Source organism: Pseudochaenichthys georgianus, chromosome 24 (genome assembly GCF_902827115.2).
Source record: "Pseudochaenichthys georgianus chromosome 24, fPseGeo1.2, whole genome shotgun sequence".
NCBI lineage: Eukaryota > Metazoa > Chordata > Actinopteri > Perciformes > Channichthyidae > Pseudochaenichthys > Pseudochaenichthys georgianus.
Genome location: NC_047526.1, coordinates 19,496,926 through 19,518,630, shown reverse-complemented (window position 1 = coordinate 19,518,630; position 21,705 = coordinate 19,496,926). Strand labels below are relative to the sequence as shown.

Genomic DNA, 21,705 nt, shown 5'->3' with positions numbered 1-21,705 from the left:
TATTAAAGTAAGCAAAATAAAGTCTGCCAACTCGCGCGGAGTAAATTGCACAGACAGCAGTTAGTAAGATTGATTTCGGTAGCCACGGTTTTGAAAACTTTTGTCACGTAGTGATCATCTTCTCAATAGAACATCTTTGATAACGGCGTGGTGTTGTTGCAGGAAGTCCCGACGGAGAATACTTTTGCTGTAGTACAGGGGTGCACATAACTGGTATGCAGGTTATGTGCGTAATCTGAAATGCGTACCGTCACTTGTGTCACAAAGCGCATTTGCGTACCGACGTATTTGTGAAGCTTTTCCAGAAGGCGGTTAGATCACCGGACGACAGAGTCGGTCTCCGTGTGCACAGATAGGGCTGCTGTTAACGTCGGTCTGTACAACGGAATTGTGCCAAAATTACGCCAACCGGCTGCGGAGGGAGACTCCCCCCCCCTTCACTGGAGAACTGCGCTAAAACAGCTGATCACAACGTTCACACTCTGTGGTCACGAAGTACTCCCCCCCCCCCCCCCCCCCCCCTCCTCTGTCGACTTTCCTGAAGTACTCCCCCGTTGATAGAAATCAACACGTAATGAATTAAGACCCCACGGTTTGATGATTGATAGGTGTGTGGGTTGTCTTTCATTTTGACACGCAGAAAAATGTTATAATAAACATAGATACTGTATGTTAAATGGATATATCCGCCTTCTTTCATTTATCTTTCCATTCCCACAACAATATACATAAATAAATGGCATATTTTGGACATAGTTCGAATGATGATTATTCATGATTAATTAATTTTTAAGCTGTGATTAATCTGATTAAAAATTGAAATCGTTTGACAGCCCTAATATATATATATATATATTTCTATTAATCATTTTCGGCCTTTCGGCATTCGGTTTTCGGCCAACTGTTTCCTATTTTCGGTATCGGTTTCGGCCAAGAATTTCCTATTCGGTGCACCCCTAGTTTTAATTTTGAAACGCTGAGGTGGTTAGAAAGTTACCTGACAAACTGTTTTTTTTAATGGAAGTCTCTCAAAGATGAAAACAGTCACTTGTGGAGTACCTCAGGGTAGTTGTTTGGGACCACTTTTATTTTCTATTTTTACAAATGACCTACCATTAGTGTTAGAAAAAGCTAAAATTGTAATGTATGACTAAAACTATGACGAAATATGTTCGTCAACGACCTTTTTTTTCATGACGAAAACAAGACGATGACCAGACGGCACCGACGGCAGTAAACAATAACTGCAACGAAATCATCATGCAATATCGTTGACGAAAAGTGACTAGACGAAAATGTAGTTGACTAAATAAAAACTATGCCAAAATCTCTCTTTACTTTCGTTGACGAAAAATGAGGAGACGAAATATTATTAAAGATAACGTTACATTTCTGATAGTCAGTTTTTCTCCCAGCAGTTCCATTTCCGGTGCTGCGGCAGGGCAGCAGCTGTGTGTCTGCGGTGCGCGCGGCGGTACATTTGAATTACACCGGGCAGCGGCACACTGTGAACTGTCAGGAAGACTTGGGACTAACTCATGGTCTAACTAACCTTATTTAACATAAAATAAAATGGCAACAACAGGGCTTGGAAGCAGTGGTCGCACTCGCGTTAACCGAATACCCCCCCGTCAGCGCGAGTGATTGATACATTGTGCACTCGACGGATAATAATGGATTATGACGGAAATGTTACAATCCTGTCCATCAAAAGTCTAAAGCCACCACTGCTAGGGAGAAAGAAACGATGTGATATTTGGGCCCATTTTCGCTACAATGAGGCGGAGAAAAAAAGCGAATGCATTGTTTTATCAGAAGGGAAGCAATGTGGCCATAACACAGGTAAAAACACCACAAACCTGACCAGATACTCTCTGCAAAGCTGCATTCTTAATCATTCAACCTGTTTTTTTTATCAAATAAGAACAATATATAATCTTATTGTGAAATACGTTTGACTAAAATGACAAATTATTGGTTTTGGCTAGACTAGTTTGACTGAAATGTTCTATAATCTGATGACTAAAAAAGACAATGGACAGTTTTCATTGACAAAAAGTAGACTAAAATAATTAGTTTTCTTTGACTAAAATAAGACTAAAATGCTCAGACTTTTAGTCGACTAAATCTTGACTAAAATGTTTACTGTTTTAGACGAATAAAATAAGACTAAAATGCTCAGACTTTTAGTCGACTAAAACTTGACTAAATAAAAACAGGATGAAGGTGACTAAATATGACTAAAACTAAAAAGGAAATTTAACACAGGACTAAGACTAAAACTAAATAAAAAAATAGCTGACGAAATTAACACTAATGCAGATGACTCAACAATACATTATGCAGCATCAACTACAAGAGAGTTGACAAATGTTATGAATAAAGATCTACTACTGATATCAGTGGGTCATAAATAGTAAGTTGGTACTTAATGCGAGAAAAACAAAATCGTTATTAATAGGATCAAATCATCAGTTAAAAGGTGAACCAAAATTGCAACTACATTTAAACCATATTGAAATTGAACAGGTCAAGGAGACACAATTGCTAGGTATAACCCTGGATCATAAATCATCTTGGTCTAAACAAATGGATAATGTTGTATGTAAAATGGGAAGGGGTGTGTCACTTGTAAAAAGAATTGTAAAATATTTGCCTATGGATGTCAGTAGACAAGTTTTGGATGCTTTGGTTCTGTCTCAGCTTGATTATTGTTTGGTTATATGGTCTAGTGCTACTGAAAAAGATTTAAACAAACTACAAGTAGCACAAAATAAGGCAGCACGATGTGGACTGCAGTGCTCCTGCAGAACCAGAGTCACTGAAATGCTGGAGACACTGAAATGGTTAACTGTCAGACAGAGGTCAACTTATATTTTGTCAGAAATATTACAGTGACTCACTCACCAGATATATTATCACAAAGGTTTATAGCGCAATATGCACAACATAACTATCAAACACGACATACAATAGAAGGAAGGTTTGTATTACCCAAATCTAAATCAAATATGGGACAGAAAACAGTCATGTACAGAGCCATGATCAGCTGGAACTCTTTACCGGTCCACATCATTCAGGAAAATTACAGTACAAAAAAAAAAGTACATTTCAAAAGGTTGTTAAAAAAATATTTAAGTATTATAAAGTACATTTGAACTGTGCCTGTGGCTATGTATGCATATATTATTATGTACACTTATTTGTATTTACTTTTGTTTGGCTTTAGGATGGCGATAATTGGATGAACATTTTAGTTTTCACTTCATACAGCACTGTAAATTGCATGAAATGATGAGCTGTTTTGTTTTAATTTTGTGGTATGTATGTTTTGTGTGTGTGAGGACCCCAGGAATAATAGCCAATGCTCATGCTAGTGCTAATGGGGATCCTAATAAATAGGGATGTCCCGATCACCTTTTTTTGCTCCCGATCCGATTCCAATCATTTGATTTTGACAATCTGCCGATACCGATTTTTCCCGATCCGATCTTTATGCAATGCATTAAGAGAAAAAAAAGGTAACAGATAACGGCTGGTCATCCAACGCGATGATTTCAGCTATCTTGGCTGTTATATTTTTGGCCTTTTCACTGTTCTGGGGCAGTTTCTCTGTCATTTTAAAAGTCTCTGAAAGTGTTGGTTGTTTCAGTGCCGTTACCTGAGTGGCCGCTGTGTACTCGCCGTGTTGTTGTTGGTGTTTGTTTCTCAGGTAGCGTATTAGATTGGTCGTGTTGAACGTAGCTCTGTTCTTTCCACCACGCGGAACCTCTGCCTTGCAAACATTGCATCTGGCTGTTACACTGCCTTCGCTTTAAATGTTATAATACTTCCAAACTCCTGACATTTTCTCTGTCCCGAGTCCCGAGTCACCAGCTGAACGTAGCCTCTCGTTAGCTTACTGCTACTATTAGACACTGCGCCCACTCTTTGAGATAAATAAGCAACCAGGTCTATGAAAACAAGCCCAAAAGAAGCAACACATACATGATGTGTAATTTTAAACCAAAACTAAGGCCTCAGGATGACTTTAAGACGTGAACATGGTCATTTTTGTTTTGTAACATTAAATTAAAAAAATATATTTTATACATTATTTTTTTTTAAATCCCGATCCCCGATTTTTTGAAAATCACGTGATCGGCTCCGATCCCCGATCACGTGATCGGATCGGGACATCTCTACTAATAAAGACAAAGTATATTTAGATGCCAAAATGTGTTGTTCTTTTACTTGAGTAACATTTTGCAATACAGGACTTTTACTTGTAGAAGTATTCTTACACTTTGGTATTTCTACTTTTACTTAGGAAGATCGGAGTACTTCTTCCACCTCTGCCTGCATGCACGATTTTCTTGTTCCTTCTAACATTAGTAGACCAATCGCTGATGGATTCATGCTAATGAATCAATTATTTGTATCCAGTATTATAATGTTTTGATTTTCATGTATTGTAACTTGGAGTACTTTTGAGTATATGTTGTTGCCTATACTTTAGTTCTTTACATTTTGAATTCAGGGTTCCAACTTGTAACAGAGTGTTTCTACATTGTAATTGTACAACTTTTACAAAATAAATAATTATGAATACTTCCGTCACCACTGTTAAACATGTTTTTAAATGTTCTTTTCATCCATGGTAGCACTGTACCAGAAGAGTCTCGTTGCTGTCTGGAGGATGACCACATAGGAAGCAGACATTCAGTGTGGGCTAGAAAACTTGGAAGAGCTTTTATTCAAGATGAATGTCTTGCAAGGTATGTAGCAAGATGAAATCTATATAGATTTGCTGCAAGTAGAATTGTGTTTTTTGAAAAGTTGGTATTAATTTAGTGTACAAGAAAATGTCCCTCATAGTCAAAAAATGTATGGTAGTGGAATAAATTAAATTAAAATATGACATACTATTAAAATATGTCCAGAATATTCAAATTTGAAATGAGCTGCACAGTTATAAGATGAATCAAAATACATTAGCCACTAAACATGCTGCTTGGCAAATCACTTTTATCTAAAGAAATAAAATAAAAGAAATGGTCATTATGTCAAAGATATTGCCTAATGCCTATCACAAGTAACCAGAGTACTTTCAGAAACTAAGGGTCTAAGTGTCAGATATCTGGTATTTTAGTCTGATAAATATTATATAAATAATACATATAGTGTGATTCATTTGTATATAATTTCATTCTTTTTTCTAACTAAATACAGGAAAAGAAAACATACAAGGCAAAGAAGAACAGTAGGTGAATTCACTGCAGATGGAAAATGGGGGCAACTGCTGTCTGAAGAACAAAACAAAAAGATGGATGCCAACAAAGTATGGCAGTGGCGCATTATGTGTGTAGACAAATATTCGAGACATCCAGAACCTTTCCATTGCAGCAATAGGATTGGATTGGATTTTAATGTAGCATCCAACAACCATACAAAACTGGATATAGGTTTAGTGACAAATGGGGTCATACTTGAGGTCTGTGACTTTGCTAAAACAGTAAACAAGAGTAAAAGGCATTTTTTCACAAACATTTTAGAGAACAATTTCGATCTTGATTTGGAAAATGATCAACAGCGGATTGATTTTACATCTCAAATTATGCACAAAGTTAAAAACTTGATTAGGAAACCTCCTAAAGATAAAAATGAAGTGTTCTCTCTCTTTGACACACCATGTAATCCAGAATGCTCGAGCAGCAATGAACCGAACATGGCATCCACAAAGCATAAGACTGAAAGTATCCTGGTGGAGACGGATGACACTGATGATTGGGAACATGAAGAGGAATTACAGTGTTCACACGCAACATCCAAAGATTGCATTAAGGCAGAAAGTCTCTTGGAAGAGATGGATAGGGCACAAAGTGATGACAGTGACTATGAAGATGAATTCAAGTTTTCAGAAGCACAGTCAGCAGAGAAACAAAAAGATGATGATTTTTCCAAGTTGTTTCCCTTTTGTGAGAAAATTGGTCTGAACCTTGATTTTGGGTCAAAACAAAGTCTAGAGCCAGGTTTGTTGACAAAGGGCATACTGTTAGAGTTAATTCACTTCACCAGAATTCTCACTGCATCCTACAGCCCTATTGTTCTGGATGTTTTGGAGCACAATTTTGAACTTGATCTAAAAAGTCAACAAGAAAAAAGTCGAGCTTGGTTCAAGATATCGCACTTGCTGAAGAAAAGAAGGAGATTTCTCAACATTGGTACCAAAATAAGCCCAGAGTTTAAAACCGAGCCGTTTTCATTCCAGACAAATCCCTTCAAAAGACACAGAGAAACAGCTCTGTCTGATATGGAAGCTCCGCAATATCAGTTTAAGGAAGTGACAAAAAGAAGGCAGTCTGATTTAAAAAATAAACAGGCAATCAAAAGGCGCAAAAGAGACATGGAACCAAACACACTCTCTTATCACACTCATTTGTATAGCACTAGAACAGCAGAGGGAGATCATTGTCACACTTGTCCTGTAGGAAAGTCTGATTCAGACTCAAAATGTGACATGGAACAAGAAGTAATGGGAACATCTCAACTAATCTTGGACAAAGCCACAGATTCAGGAAACGTTTGCAAACAGAATCAGTCACAAAACCCCAAAGGTTCTCTGGGCTACGACATTCCTAGAAAACCAGAATCAAATTGTCTTCATGTGCCTTTCCTCAACACCAATTACATTGTATCCACTTTACCAACCGATAACTTAAATGTGATTCCACCACTTGCGACATACAGTCAAAATAATGGAGGGCATTGTGGAGTTGAGGAGAAATGTCAGACTCCAATAAATGTTCCAAACAAGTCAGACATGGAACAAGAAGCACTTCTCCACACCACAGATGACATTTCATCCAGTTTACCAACTGTAAACTCAAATGCAAATCAAACGAATGAGGGAGGATGTTGTGAAGTTATCGCGCAAACACAAACTTCCAAAAATACACTGAACATAGGTGACTTGAAACAAGAAGAAATGGAAACGGAGAACTCAAACGCAAACCCACCATTTGCAAATCAACCAATTGAAGGATGGCATTGTGAAGTTGAAGAGCAAATACAAACATCAAGAAATATACTAAACAATGGTGACATGAAACAAGAGGAAATGGAAACAGAGAACAACATGTGGAAGTTGCGTGCTAACCGTGCAAGAAAAATCCTCTCAACATTCGAGTTTGGTCCATTCCACAACTCAATGAAATGCCTTGAATTCAATGTTGGATTTAGTGCTAAGAAGAACATCAGTGTTGAAAACTTGCGTGACAGTCATCTGCTCGAAGTTGCTAAATTTGCCATAGCAATGAATTCATCCAAGCAGGATTTCATCATGGAGATTCTTGAGCACAACTTTGACTTCGGCCTGCAAAGTGAATACCAGCTAAATATATTCACATTGGAAATTATGAATCGAGTGAGAGAGCTGGAAAATTGTGAAGATGCAATTAAATTCTCAAATGAAGTTTTTGAACTTCCTGTTCGTCCTTGTATGGGCAATGTAAAACATCAACTCAGCAACATAATGAAAATAGAGTGCAAGTTTTCTCCACTGCTCCCACTTCATTCTCAAGCTAACACTTCAGAACATCTTTCACAGAAAAGTTTGGACCTTTATCCTTTCTGCCAGAAAATAGGTCTGAAGCTAAATGCTAACAATCATCAACCCAAAAAACTGGACATCAAAAAACTCTCCAATGGATCCATTACTGAAGTGACAAACTTTGCAGAAAAGTTGTGTGGAACATTTGAGCAGACATGTCTTGACATCCTCAGACACAACTTTCCCTTTGATTTTCAAAGTGAAGATCCTGACCTTGCCAGAAATATTCTTGCACGGATTCCTTTTCTAGTGGAGAAGCAGAATCTATCAAATTGTGTAATCCTTGGAACGGGCACAAGAAAAGACTCGTCAATGATGGTCAAACTGGATTGCCAGAGCAACCAACAGGTAGATGCATGTAAAGCGGATTCTCTTCAGACTGTGAAGATAGACCAACAGGTAGGCAGATCTACTGATTTCGGACAGCAAGATGAGCTGAATTTAAAGCTGTGGAAATGTCGGTCTAATCAGATTGAGCAAGTCCTCTCAGTACCTCATGAAGAACATTGCCCACTTTATTCTTTCTTGAGATGCAAGAAGTTAGGAATTGATTTCAATGTAGGATCTGGATTCAAACAAAATCTTGATCTAGAATTGTTGACCAATGGCATCATGGTTGAATTAAACACATTTGCTGCAACACTAATATCAGCACAAAAGCACTTCATCACAGAGATACTGGAGTATAATTGTGATCTTGATTTAAGGAATGAGCTGCATCGCAGTGCCTTCACCCATGAAGTATGGAGAAAAATTAACGTATCACATTTGAAGAAGATGGATTCTAGCGATTATCGGAAAAAAAAGCTTTTTGAACTGCCTGACTTGATGTGCTTACAAAATCCTACAAAATATTGCCCCAAATGCCTCCAAGAAAGAAGGCATAAGCTTTTTCAGGATGACTCTGACCGTAGTCACATGCATCATCTTCATCCACTAACAATGGCGGACATAATCTCTGGTGATGCAAACTGCACCGAACAAAGGACTGCAAGGGATCCGTCCTCTACCTTCTCAGGAAGAGAGGAAACGATAATGGCCAAATACCCTTCTTGCAAGGAAATTGGTTTTATCCTGTTTGTGGACAAAGACAAACCAACAAATAAATTTGACACAAATGTATTGACAAACGAGATTATTCATGAAGTGGTCAGATTCACCAAAAAACTGTGTGGGACTAAAAATTGCATCATCAAAGATGTCCTTGAACACAACTTCAACATGGGCATGCAGGGGAGAAATTTTTCTCCTACGATTCCAAATCAAACACTGACGCCAGACTGGTTCAATAAAGTTTATGTTATTCATCAGTATGCCAGCAAACGGGAAACTACTGTCAAAAAAAGAACGTTTCCACTGCAAACAGAGAAAGAAAGAGCAGATGACTACACTTGTCCTGTAGTAGAGTCTGATCTAGACTCAGACAAATTCACAGATTCAGGGAACTGTGGCATTCAGGATAACTTGAACAATCCAAATAATTCTCTAAGCTTAGACATTCCAGGACAATTAAAATCAAGATGTCTTGTTATTCTTGCACCTCTCCACACCACAGATGACATTTCATCCAGTTTACCAACTGTAAACTCAAATGCAAATAAAACGAATGAGGGAGGATGTTGTGAAGTTATTGCGCAAACAAAAACTTCCAAAAATACACTAAACATAGGTGACATGAAACGAGAGGAAATGGAAACGGAGAACAACATGTGGAAGTTGCGTGCTAACCGTGCAAGAAAGATCCTCTCGACATTCGAGTTTGGTCCATTCTACTACTCAATTAAATTTGGCCTTGAATTCAATGTTGGATTTAGTGCAAAGAAGAACATCAGTGTTGACAACTTGCGTGACAGTCATCTGCTCGAAGTTGCTAAATTTGCCACAGCAATGAATTCTTCCAAGCAGGATTTCATCATGGAGATTCTTGAGCACAACTTTGACTTCGGCCTGCAAAGTGAATACCAACGAAATGTATTCACATTAGAAATTATGAATCGAGTGAGAGAGCTGGAAAATTGTGAAGATGCAATTAAATTCTCAAATGAGGTTTTTGAACTTCCTGGTCGTCCTGGTATGGGCAATGTAAAACCTCAACTCGGCAACATAATGAAAATAGAGGAGTGTGAGTTTTCTCCGCTGCTCCCACCTCATTCTCAAGCTAACACTTCAGAACATATTTCACAGAAAAGTTTAGAACTTTATCCCTTCTGCCAGGAAATAGGTCTGAAACTAAATGTGTACAATCCACAGCAAAATAAAAAACTGGATATTGACAAACTCACCAATGGATCCATTACTGAAGTGACAAACTTTGCAGAAAAGTTGTGTGGAAAATTTGCCCAGATATGTCTTGACATCCTCAAACACAACTTTTGCTTTGATTTCCAAAGTGGAGATTCTGACCTTGCAAAAGATATTCTTGCACGGATTATTTTTAAAGTGGAGAAGCAGAATCTATCAAATTGTGCAATTCATATAACTGGAAAGGACACCACAAAAGACTCTACAACAATGGTAAAACTTGATTGCCAGAGGAACCCACATTTAGATGCATGGAGTGATGGATCTTCTCAGTCTGTGGAAATAGTCCGACCAGTAGGCAGATCTACTGACTTTGTACAGCAAGATGAGCTACATTTAAAGTTGTGGAAATGTCGAGCTAATCACATTAAGCAAATCCTCTCAGTACCCCATGAAGAACATTGCCCACTTTATTCTTTTTCTCGATGTCAGAAACTAGGCATTGATTTCAATGTAGGATCTGGAATAAAACAAAATCTTGATCCCAAATTGTTGACCAATGGTATCATGGTTGAAATAAACACCTTTGCTACAGCAATGCTATCGGCTCAAAAGCACTTCATCACAGAGATATTGGAGTATAATTTGAATCTTGATTTAAAAAATGAGCTGTATCGCAGTGCCTTTACACAGCAACTATGGAAAAAAGTAATACCAATGAATGTCAAGAGATCCAAACGTCGGTTGATGAATACTCTTTTTGAACTGCCTGACTTGATGTGCCTACCAAATCCTTCAAAATATTGCCCCAAATGCTTTCAAGAAAGAAGTCATAAGCTTTGTCAGAATGACTTTGACCCTAGTCATATACATCATCCTCGTACTCATACCACGGCGGGCGCTGTCTCTGATGATGCAAACTACACAGGACAAAAGACTGCAAGGGATCGGTCTTCTACCTTCTTAGGAAGAGAGGAAACGATAATGGACAGCTACCGTTGTTGCCAAAAAAACGGTTTTATGCTGTTTGCAGATGAACACCAACCAAAATCTAAGATTGATATACCTGTATTGACATATGGGATTATGAATGAAGTTGCCAGTTTCACCAAAAAACTGTGTGGGACTAAAGTTAGCATCATTAAAGATGTCCTTGAACACAACTTCAACATTGGCATGCAGGGGAGACATTTTTCTCCTACGATGTATTTACAAAGACTTACACCAAACTGGTTCAATGAAGTTTATGTTTTTTACAAACCGAAAACTACTCAAAAGAAAAGAAAGTTTGCACTGCAAACAAAGAAAACAAGAGCAAAAAACTACACTTGTCCTCTAGGAGAGTCTGATCTAGACTCAGACGAAATGACAGATTCAGAAAACCTAGGCATTCAGAATCACTTAAAAAAACCAAATGGTTGTTTTCTAAGCTCAGACATTCCTGGACAATTAGAATCAAGTTGTCTGGGTCATCCCGTGCCTTCCCTCACCTCTGATGACATCTCATCCAGTTTACCAAATGTAAACTTAAACGTAAACAAACCCTTTGCTAATCAACGAAATGAAGGAGGGCATTGCGGATTTGATCAGCTGACACAAACTTCAAGAAAGGAAATGGACAAAGGTGACATGAAACAACAAGAAATGGAAACAGAGAACTCAAACGTTAACCCACCCTTTGCAGATCAACCAATTGAAGGAGGGCGTTGTGGAGTTGAACAGCTGACACAAATTTCAAGAATTGAACCAAAAAAAAGTGATATGAAACAAGAAGAAATGGAAATGGAGAACTCAAACCTTAACCCACCCTTTGCTAATCAACCAATGGAAAGAGGGTGTTTTGGAGTTGAAGTGCAAACACAAACTTCAAGAAATACACCAAAAAAAGGTGATATGAAACAAGAAGAAATGGAAACAGAGAACTCAAACCTTAACCCACCCTTTGCTAATCAACCAATGGAAAGAGGGTGTTTTGGAGTTGAAGTGCAAACACAAACGTCAAGAAATACACCAAACAAATGTGATGTCAAACAAGAAGAAATGGAAACAGAGAACAACTTGTGGAAGTTGCGTGCTAACTGTGCAAGAAAAATCCTCTCAACATTCGAGTTTGGTCCATTCAACAACTCAAAGAAATCAGGTCTTGAATTCCATGTTGGATTTGGTGCAAAGCAACATATTAGGGTTGACAATTTGCGAGACACTCATCTGCTTGAAGTTGCAACATTTTCGTTAGCAATGAACTCTTCCAAGCAGGATTTCATCATGGAGATTCTTGAACACAACTTTAATTTCGGCTTGCAGAGTGAATACCAGCGAAACATATTCACATTGGAAATTATGAATCGAGTGAAAATGCTGGAAAACTCTAAAGATGCGATCAAATTCTCAAATGAGATTTGTGTACTTCCTATTTTCCCTGGTATGGGCAATGTAAAACCTCAACTCAGCAACATATTGAAAATGGAAGAGTGTGATGTTGCTCCCGGGTTCCCACCTCATTCACAAGCTAAAACTTCAGAACATTTTTCACAGAAGGGAGTGGATCTCTATCCCTTCTGCCAGGAAATAGGTCTGAAGTTAAATGTTAACAATCATCAACCAAATAAACTGGACATCAACAAACTGACAAATGGATCAGTGGCTGAAGTGACAAACTTTGCAGAAAAGTTGTGTGGTACTTTTGAGCAGATTTGTCTTGACATTCTTACACACAACTTCGATTTTCATTTGCAAAGTGGAGATCCTGACCTTGCCAGAAGCATTGTTGCCCGAATTCATGCTACAGTGGAGCAAAGGAATCTAACATGCTATGTGAATCCCTTCAAGGGACCAAAGAAACTAGGAAAAGAACATCTATTGGGGAAATTGAAATTAAAGAACAACCTTACTACAGATGGATGTAGTGCTGGTTCGTCCCATACTGCCATCACAAACCAAGAAGTAGGCAGTACTGCGGTTGAACATAAAAATGAACTAGATTTAAAGCTGTGGAAAGTGCGGGAAAATCGTATACAGCAAATTCTCTCAACACCTCATACTGAACATTGTCCATTATATTCTTACTCTAGATGCAGGACATTAGGCATTAATTTCAATGTAGGATCTGGAGAAAAACTAAATCTCGACCCAAAATCGCTGACCAATGGCATCATGGTTGAATTGAATACGTTTGCCACAGCACTGATATCAGACCAAAAGCACTTCGTCACAGAGATATTGGAGTATAATTTTCCTCTTGATTTAAAAAATGAACTGTATCGCGAGGCCTATAAAGAGCAGCTATTGGCAAGCATAAGGGCCCAAGTAATTGGGATGAAAATGTACTCTGTGAATAAGCCTTTTGAACTGCCTGACTTGATATGCCTAAAAAATCCTACAAAATATTGCCCCAAATGCTTTCAAGAAAGAAGTCATAAGACTTGTAAGGTTGACTCTGACCCTAGTCACATGCATCATCCACCTACACATACCAGGGCGGACGCTGTCTCTGGGGATGCAAACTGCACAGCACCAAAGCCTGAAAAGGTTCAGTCCTCTTCCTTCTCTGCAATAGAGGAGATGATAGTGGAATACTTTCCTGCTTGCAAGAAAACAGGTTTGAACCTGTTTGTTGACAAAGACCAAGCAAGAGATAAACTTGACACCAATGTACTGACTCGCGAAATTATGTTGGAAGTGGTTGGTTTTGCCAGATCATTGTGTGGAACAAAGGGTGACATCATTGTTGATATCCTTGAACACAACTTTAACATTGACTTGCAGAGGACAAGTCCTGCACGTTTGTTCTACTCTTTAGCCCCAAAGAAAGTTGGGCCTGGCTGGTTTAATGAAGTCTTTGAAATTCCATTTCAGTCTTCTCAGAGACAACCTCCAACTTGTAAATCGACTCGGCGAGATCGGATTCAGGATGCTGGATGGAGGGAGGTTAGTGAAAAAAGAAAGTTGGCACTGCAAACAAAGAAGGAAAAAGACACAGTGACAAGTGATAATCCTTATAAGATGCAATACAATAGAAAAAAAAAAAATACGATGCGTTGCAGTAAGGTGATCTGTTATCCCAATTGCACGGAGATAGGTTTGGATTTGGATGTAACAAAATCCGGAGAGAAAGAAAAACTGCACTTGAGGCTATTGACCCAAGCTGTTGTGTCGGAGATAAATAAATATACACAAACAAATAGAGGACACTATTTGCCAAGCACTTGGTATGACATCCTTGACTATAACTTTGATATTAGTTCCCAACACAGAAGAAGCTGGGAGTTTTCAATAGCTGTAACGACCAAAGTCCAAGCCATGCTCAGAGGTTATGACAGATTCAGTAAGGTAAACAAGATCTTCGAATTGCCATTTTTATTTGCTTCACAAAGTCATCTCGAGAAGAGCCAAAATAAGCAATGTCGGCTCTTTGGTCGTTTTGTGCGCCAAGTGAAATACCATTCGGGTGTTAGTTGTGTCCATTTTCTCGAAGGCTACAAAACAAAAGATTGGATCCTTCGTGATGGCACAAAGGTACAAAGCGATCCTAGGAAGATTGTCCAAAACAATGGGAACCAAGTGGGTGATGGTTGTGGCAGTCCTCTCCAAGGAAACTTGCAAATCAAAGAGGAGGATTGGCATCCATGTTATGGAAATATAAAACCAGAACCGGACTCAGAGGAAAAATATTGTCCTCTTCATGATGATGTCAAAACGGAGTCAAACCCTGAGGACGTTGCGCATTTTGTCCCAGGTGATCCTACAGGAGCCCTTGGACATACGTTAATGACTGCATTGCCAGATTCTGAAAGACACAAAACAGAACCAGAAAATGAGAATGTCCAGTATTACATCCTGGGTGCACCACAAGGGTCCGTTACACATCCAAACACAGCTTGTAACTTAAATACAGAATGGGACTTTGAAAATGTTGAGTATTCAGTCCCAGTGGAAACAGAAGAATCCCAGGAATACTCCATGGTTATAATAGGTCATGGCAATGAGAGCACATTAATCAAAGAAGAGGAAGATAATGCGCCTGTTGACTTATACCATTATGGTGGTCAATGAAAGTGCAGCAGGTATCTACCAGGGTTAACATAAATTGTATGTATGTTTTTCATTACACATGCCATTAGCTGCCTTATTGTTATGCAAATGTATAATTGTTGGTGTAGAATGAACTTGATGATCTTGCAGTAATGTGTTGCTGTAATGTATACTTTAAATATCTCAATGTAAATACAAAGACTCAAAGTGTCCACAAATATTGATGTATGATTAAAGTGTTTAAATGCATAGGGCTATTACATATTATATGTTGAAGCATGAACAATTGTTCTTTATTTTTTATTTATTTTTCTGCCAGTGGCCCACTTTTGGTAATTTCCAGATGTGTAAAAATGTGAACTTGGATATCCTGACGCTTAAATTTACTTGGCGGAAAGAAGATTATTGTGCTTTATTCTTAAACATTCTAGTCTTGTTTTCCTTCATTTGGGCATTTTGTTCATATGTCCATATTTTTTGTTTCTATTTTTATGTTTTCTCTATTTTTCAAAAATATTTGATTAGTGACATTTTCAAGATTTTGTATAATTATTTTTTCAGTGGTGGTGTACATTGGTGAAGATGAGTGTTAGTACTTAATAAATCTGCTAATACAACAACAATGTAGAAAGTAAAAAAATACCTGTATCTTGATGGATTAGTTTGTTTTTCATTTTGATTTCACCACACATGTTTGATATAAAGAATGTTCATGTATCCTGTCTACTTCTTTGTTCTTTTCAAATCCAATGAACATGTATTATATAGGATAGGTGTATGACTTATTTTCTTAGTGTCAAGACAATTTACCAGAATTACCAGAGTAAAAGTTCTGCATTCAAAATGTTACTCAAGTAAAAATATTGGCATCAAAATATTAAAGAAGTAAAAGTACTTATTATGCAAATTGGTCCATTTCCGAATCATATATCATATGTTTCGATTATAATTAATTGATGCATTCAAGTGTAATCAAAGCTGGGAAAGGGGCAGCTAGTTTTAATCACGTTGTACACTGCAGGGTAGTTTGTGAATTTACTTCAGGTGAAACTCAAGTCTTGTTTAAGTGCTGATTATATTTCCCATAATTAATATAATCTCCACAACGAATATTCTCATCAGACTCCGGTGCACTTCCTGGGGGCTTAGGCCCACATCTTCTTATTATACATCATGGTCCCGATAGCTGAAATGCACACGGAGGAGTCGAGGAGGGGTGAGGGAGGAGGGTCGTTACTAAAAAAAAGTAATATATTACATATTACTTTTAAAAAAGTAATATATTACACTACTTCGTTACTCTCTACATAAAGTAACTCGTTACTTTACTTGCAGGGCCGGCCCGCCCCTCCCTACAGGCAGATCATGCAGACTGCTAAAGTTTCAAATGTTCTCTTTAGTTCAGTTTCCATAAGACTGATCCAGATCCTGAATGTTTTCCTATCTGACCATGGCTGTCCTCTGTCTCCTGCTATCTGTATATTTTGCGCAGTCTATCTCTGCTCACGCTGTTGCGTCGGCGTGTTCTCCTGCGTGTTGGCCATGTGTTGCACTGGAACCAGACACCGCAAAGACTTCAGCCGAGCACGTACGAACTGCGCATGCGTGAGTGGCAATAACTCTCCTTACCAGCAGGTGGCGGTAGTGTGTATTCGTCATTCAAAACAAGCAACAACCAAAAAACAGAAGAAGAATGACCACGTGATATAAACAAACAACAAATAGCTGTGCGTTAGCTTCACCTTAGCATGTGTTCTTTGCAGGTGTTTGTTGAGGTTTGATTAGGACTGATTTTAGTTAGTAACTGTAGTGTGATTACTGAATTATAAAAGTAGCGCGTTACACTACTCCGTTACCGACAAAAGTAATATTATTACAGTAACGCGTTATAACCACTATATACAGTCTATGGTTATAACACGTTACTCCCAACTCTGGACGCGAGTCAGGGAAAGGAGGAGTCGGGGGATGAGGCTACGGAGTTGGCTTCTTCTTCTCTCGGTTTTTTAGCGGATTGAAAACAACTTTAAGGCCCTGACACACCAAGCAGTCACCAGAGGACTAGCCGACGCTGAAGTCGGCTGTTGCCTGGCCGTGTTCTCCTGCGTTTTGGCCATGTGTCGCACGGGAACACACCGCACCGACTTCAGTGCGTGAGTGGCAATAACTCTCCTTACCAGCAGGCGGCGGTAGTGTGTATTCGTCATTCAAAAGAGGCAACAACCGGAAGATAGAGAAGAAGAAGAGTATCTTTTCTCCGTAATATCATACAGAGCTGGCCTCTCCTGGATCAAGGTGATGAGCAGGTCTTCGTTTGCATCATTCCAGATCGCCATGATGAGATGAAAATGAATAGCAGTCTGTGTGTGCCTTCTTAAATCGTTTGTTTACGTCCCTCACTTCCGCTTCGCTTCTCATGCACTGCATGCTAGCTGAACAGCCAATCAGAGTGATTATTTGGTCCGACTGCCAGACCCGATGCATGGCCGATTCAACATGTTGAATCGGCCATGCATCGGGTCTGGCAGTCCAAATAAGGCGTGTCACGGTCAACGGTGCGGGACACACCAACCTGACTACGGCGCCGCGAATGCCCGACAGCCTCTGACGGCCTCTGACTCCCAAAATCGGGTTGGTGTGTCAGGGCCTTTAAGGTGCATACCACCACCTCCGGAGTCGGCTTGACTCTGTTTGCATTTATAAAGAATGCACAAATGTGTTTAATCGTTAATGTCAGATATGTACTAAGTAAATACATTTATTAGATTAGATTCAACTTTATTGTTATTGCACATATTACAGGTAGGCCTACTGAGACAACGAAATGCAGTTTAGCTTCTAACCAGGAGTGCAAAAAGCAGTAAAGTGAAAAGTAATGTAGACAATCTAATAAAATATAGAATTAATTGAATGATGAATAAACAGTGAGGGGTATGAATACATTAGATATACACAGCAGCCTGTGAGCAGTATGAACAGCAGAGGTGGGGACTCGAGTCGCATATTTTTTGACTTGAGACTTGCTTGACTAACATTGATAAAAGACTTCACTTTGACTTGGTATTCATGACTTGAGACTTGACTTAAGCTTGAGATAGATGACTTGAAAGGACTTAACTGTTTAAAATTAAATATTTGCGTTTGTTTTTGTAGTGAGATATTACGTTTAGTTTTTTCGAAAAACGTGATTATAGCGCCGTGCGCGCAAACCTGGCAACCCACTAGAAGGCAGGAGTGTCAGTTAACATGGCAGCAGCTAGCTTTACTCCACAAATAGTGAAGTTTGGATTCAAGGATTATTTTGTCGATGACGGTAATAAGAAGAGAACAGCGATATGCAGGGTCTGCAGCATACAGATCAGTGACACGACCACCACAACATCCAACTTCATTCGTCACTAAAACCCCACAGAGAAAGGTGCGTACATGTGTTGTGTTAGCTAGAAAGCTAACGTTAAGGTTAAGCTACGTTAGATTTGGTTTCAAATCGATTAAGCAAAGAGAAGACAAAACGGTAAATGAACACTTGAACCGCTAAGAGAGAGAGAGAGAGAAAACAAGAGATGCCTCGTTTATTTCCCGTGTTATTATCAGAAGTTACTGTAAACGTTTGAATAATGTAGTTCATCTACTTTTAGTAGTTTGTTTAAATGTTTTAATTATGTTGTTTTTGTTTGTAGAAGTGCATCATTCCTTGATTTATTGTAAAATTAATCTGCACTTTTTGATCTGTTATGATGATAAACTGAAGCAATTTCTAAATTAACCCAATTAAGTGAGTTTTAAATCGTCCTACTTAGTTTATTAGGAAATTATGAAGAGGAACAAATTAAATGATTTGAAAATGATATATATGTAGGGCTGACGCTGTTGGCGGTTCTAGTGTTAACAGACATTTCAATTAAATATGTGTAATGGAAATGCAAATTAGTCGCTTTTCAACGCCTCCCGCTTTTTTAACGCTGATTTGGGTGACTCGTGTAATTCGTGGAGAACCGAAGAATTTTCGTTTTGGGGGGGGGGGGGGTCCGTCCGTCAGTCCGACTGACGGACAACTTCTCGCTTCAAAAAAGAAGAAGAAATCTAGACCGCAAAATAATTAAACAAGCGAGTGCCTGTTTTTCCTGGCCAATGACAGGTTCCTTGAACACAACGAGTGTAACCCCCTAAACACACCAGGAGCGTCTGCGCCGCGCCGCGCTGCGGCTGCGGCTGCGCTGCGGCTGCGCTGCGGCTGCGCTGCGACCTCCTCCTGCGACCTAACACACCAGGCGCGTTTCAAAACGTTGCGGAAGCGGAGCGTCGTGTGTGCAGCCTCGCAAGTTGGAAAAGTTAGGTCTTTATTTGTCCAGGGAAGTACTACTATGAGGTGACCTGCCATGACCAGGGTCTATGTCGCATTGGGTGGTCCACCAGTCAGGCAGCCCTGGACTTGGGTATGCCCCCTTAATGCTGTACAAGATACTCAGTCTATAATAAACTGTCTGACTAGAAAACATATTTAATTTTGTAATCTTTATTTCTTTCCAGGAACTGATAAGTATGAGGTGACGTGCAACAACATTAACATTAACCTTTCTGTTGGTCGCTTGTTAGCAGACCCTTCACACGATGGCAGAACGAACAGGTACAGGCAGGGCCCATAGTGATAGCCCTATAGTTTAAATCTACTACCCACAAATAAACATGTGGACATGGGTTACTATTTTTTTTTTAAATGGTAAATTTATTTAGGAACCTATCCATGTGATTTTAAGCAGGGGTGAACCTCAAATCATCTAGGGGGTCTGGGGGCATGCTCCCCTGGTAAGATTTTTTTATTTTATTTTGGAGTTAAATGCATCAATCTGGTGCATTTTGAGGGGGAAATAAAGAGACTAGATCTATGGAAACACCTATATGAAACAGAACTGTATACATTTCAATAATCATAAAATCATGTCCATAACCAATAACATACCATTTCCAATATGAAAAACACTGAAACTTGTTTATTAATTTATTTTTGGTTCATTTATAGTTGTGAGTGTGTCTGTGCTCCTGGATCAGCCTCTCCTGTCTCCCTCCTCTCGCCCCTGCTCCTCTTTGAGGCAGCAGCAAAGGCTAGTTTTATCTCTCAACAAGTTTTAAAAGTGTATCTTACCTTATATCCCCTAGTTAACTTCTTTTTTTATTTTATTCATGCATATTTTACTAATCACTACCCCCTCAAATGGAAATATGTGTTTACATAAATGGTGACCAAACTGTTTGAGACCCACAGAGAACTTAGACTAAGTTAACTATCTAAACACTCAGAGAGTCCTTTACCTCACCTGAGCTGAGGTTATCCCAAGCTTGACTGACACACAGAGACCAATCAAGGGCTTTGATTTGTGATCTGTATGACAGTGGCCATGTCGGCAGGCCACATCATAGACAGCCAGTCACCCTGTGTGAGGCAGGCCACTTAACAGGCCAGGCCATCGGGAAACCCCCCGGTCCTCCCGATGGCCAGTCCGAGCCTGGGTACAGGAGGCGTAGAGTGAGGGATCATTGTCCAGAAGTTAATTGATCGCAGATGGAGTCCTGGTCGCGGACGGATAAGGAGAACACACACCGGAGCAGGCATACGGATTAAGCCAGGGTGTAAATGTTATGCTACGTTCTATGTAAAAGGTTAATAAAGTGTAAGCAGCTAAAAGTGCTTCAACAGTCCATTCTTGTAATATGAGGGGCAAGAATGAAACATGGTGGCAGCGGAAATTGGAAACTTGGAAGTAAGAGAGCAGTACAAAAGAAGAAAAAGAAAACAAACTTTTGCTGTGCAGCTAACCAGCTAGCCTGTAGCTAATAACAAGCAGTGGGCTGGGGAAGATGCTCGTCGGTCTGCCATGGAAGGTTTGAAACCCCCATCAACATTGTGTTTGGACTCTGGCAATCTTGCAAAGTCATGGAAATCATGGAAAGAGGAGTTTACACTTTACTTGGAGCTTTCTTTGCCAGAGGCAGAAGAAACAATGAAGGTGAAATTGTTCTACTACCTGATTGGAGAGACTGGTAGAGAACTTTGTGAAACTCTGATGAGTGATGTAACTACAGCTAGGATGACAGTGAAGAACATCATTGAAAAATTCGATGGACATTGCAACCCCAAGGTAAATGAAACAGTGGAGAGATACCGGTTTTACGTGAGAAATCAAGGACAGGATGAAAACATGGATACATATGTCACTGATCTAAGAATGTTAGCCAGCACATGCAACTTTGGACAAATAAGGGACTCACTCATTCGTGATAGAATAGTATGTGGCATTATGGATTCAGGACTGAGAGAGAGATTGCTCAGGGAGGACAACCTGACATTGGAAAACTGCCTACAGTTGTGCAGGGCTATCGAATTGTCACGTGAAAATAGTAGAACCCTTGCAAGAGATACAGTGGAGGAGGTGCACATGATGAAACGGACAGCATGGCAGGATAAGAACACAAACACAGTTTCATGCAAATTCTGTGGTATTACACATGAAAGGGACAAGAACAAGTGTCCAGCCTTTGGAAAGCGCTGCAAAAAATGTGGTAAAGAAAATCATTTTGCTGTCAAATGTAAAACCACACAGGATAAAGACAAGAGAGGAAGACAAGTACACCAAGTGACTGAACAAGACGGTGAGGAATATGAGGACATCTTGAGTGTCACCACTACAGAGATACTGACAGTGACTGGTAAAGAGGCCGAGGAGGACAAAGCCAAGAACAGCCAGCTTTTCGCAGGGATGCTAATCGGCAAGGAGCTGGTGAAGTTTCAGATAGACTGTGGAGCTAGCTGTAATGTCATCCCTGTGAATCTATTGAGCCCTGAA

The 21,705-nt window shown here is 39.3% G+C and overlaps 1 protein-coding gene across 8 annotated transcripts in view; it reads left to right on the top strand.

Moving 5' to 3' along the window:
- The window catches only part of LOC117440170 (ATP-dependent RNA helicase DDX1-like), a 50,494-nt gene that overhangs the window by 13,899 nt on the left and 14,890 nt on the right, over positions 1–21,705 (top strand). For 4 of the 8 annotated variants that reach the window (XR_011642603.1, XR_011642602.1, XR_011642601.1 and 1 more), the window contains exons 2-3: positions 4,644–4,757; positions 5,212–13,759. The exons of 1 other annotated variant lie outside the window; for it this stretch is intronic. The gene's annotated coding sequence lies outside the window, so the exon portion shown is untranslated. Of the gene's footprint in view, positions 1–4,643; positions 4,758–5,211; positions 15,581–21,705 lie in introns of those variants that run through there. 3 more of the 8 variants (XR_011642605.1, XR_011642604.1, XR_011642606.1) reach the window with 3 other exon arrangements.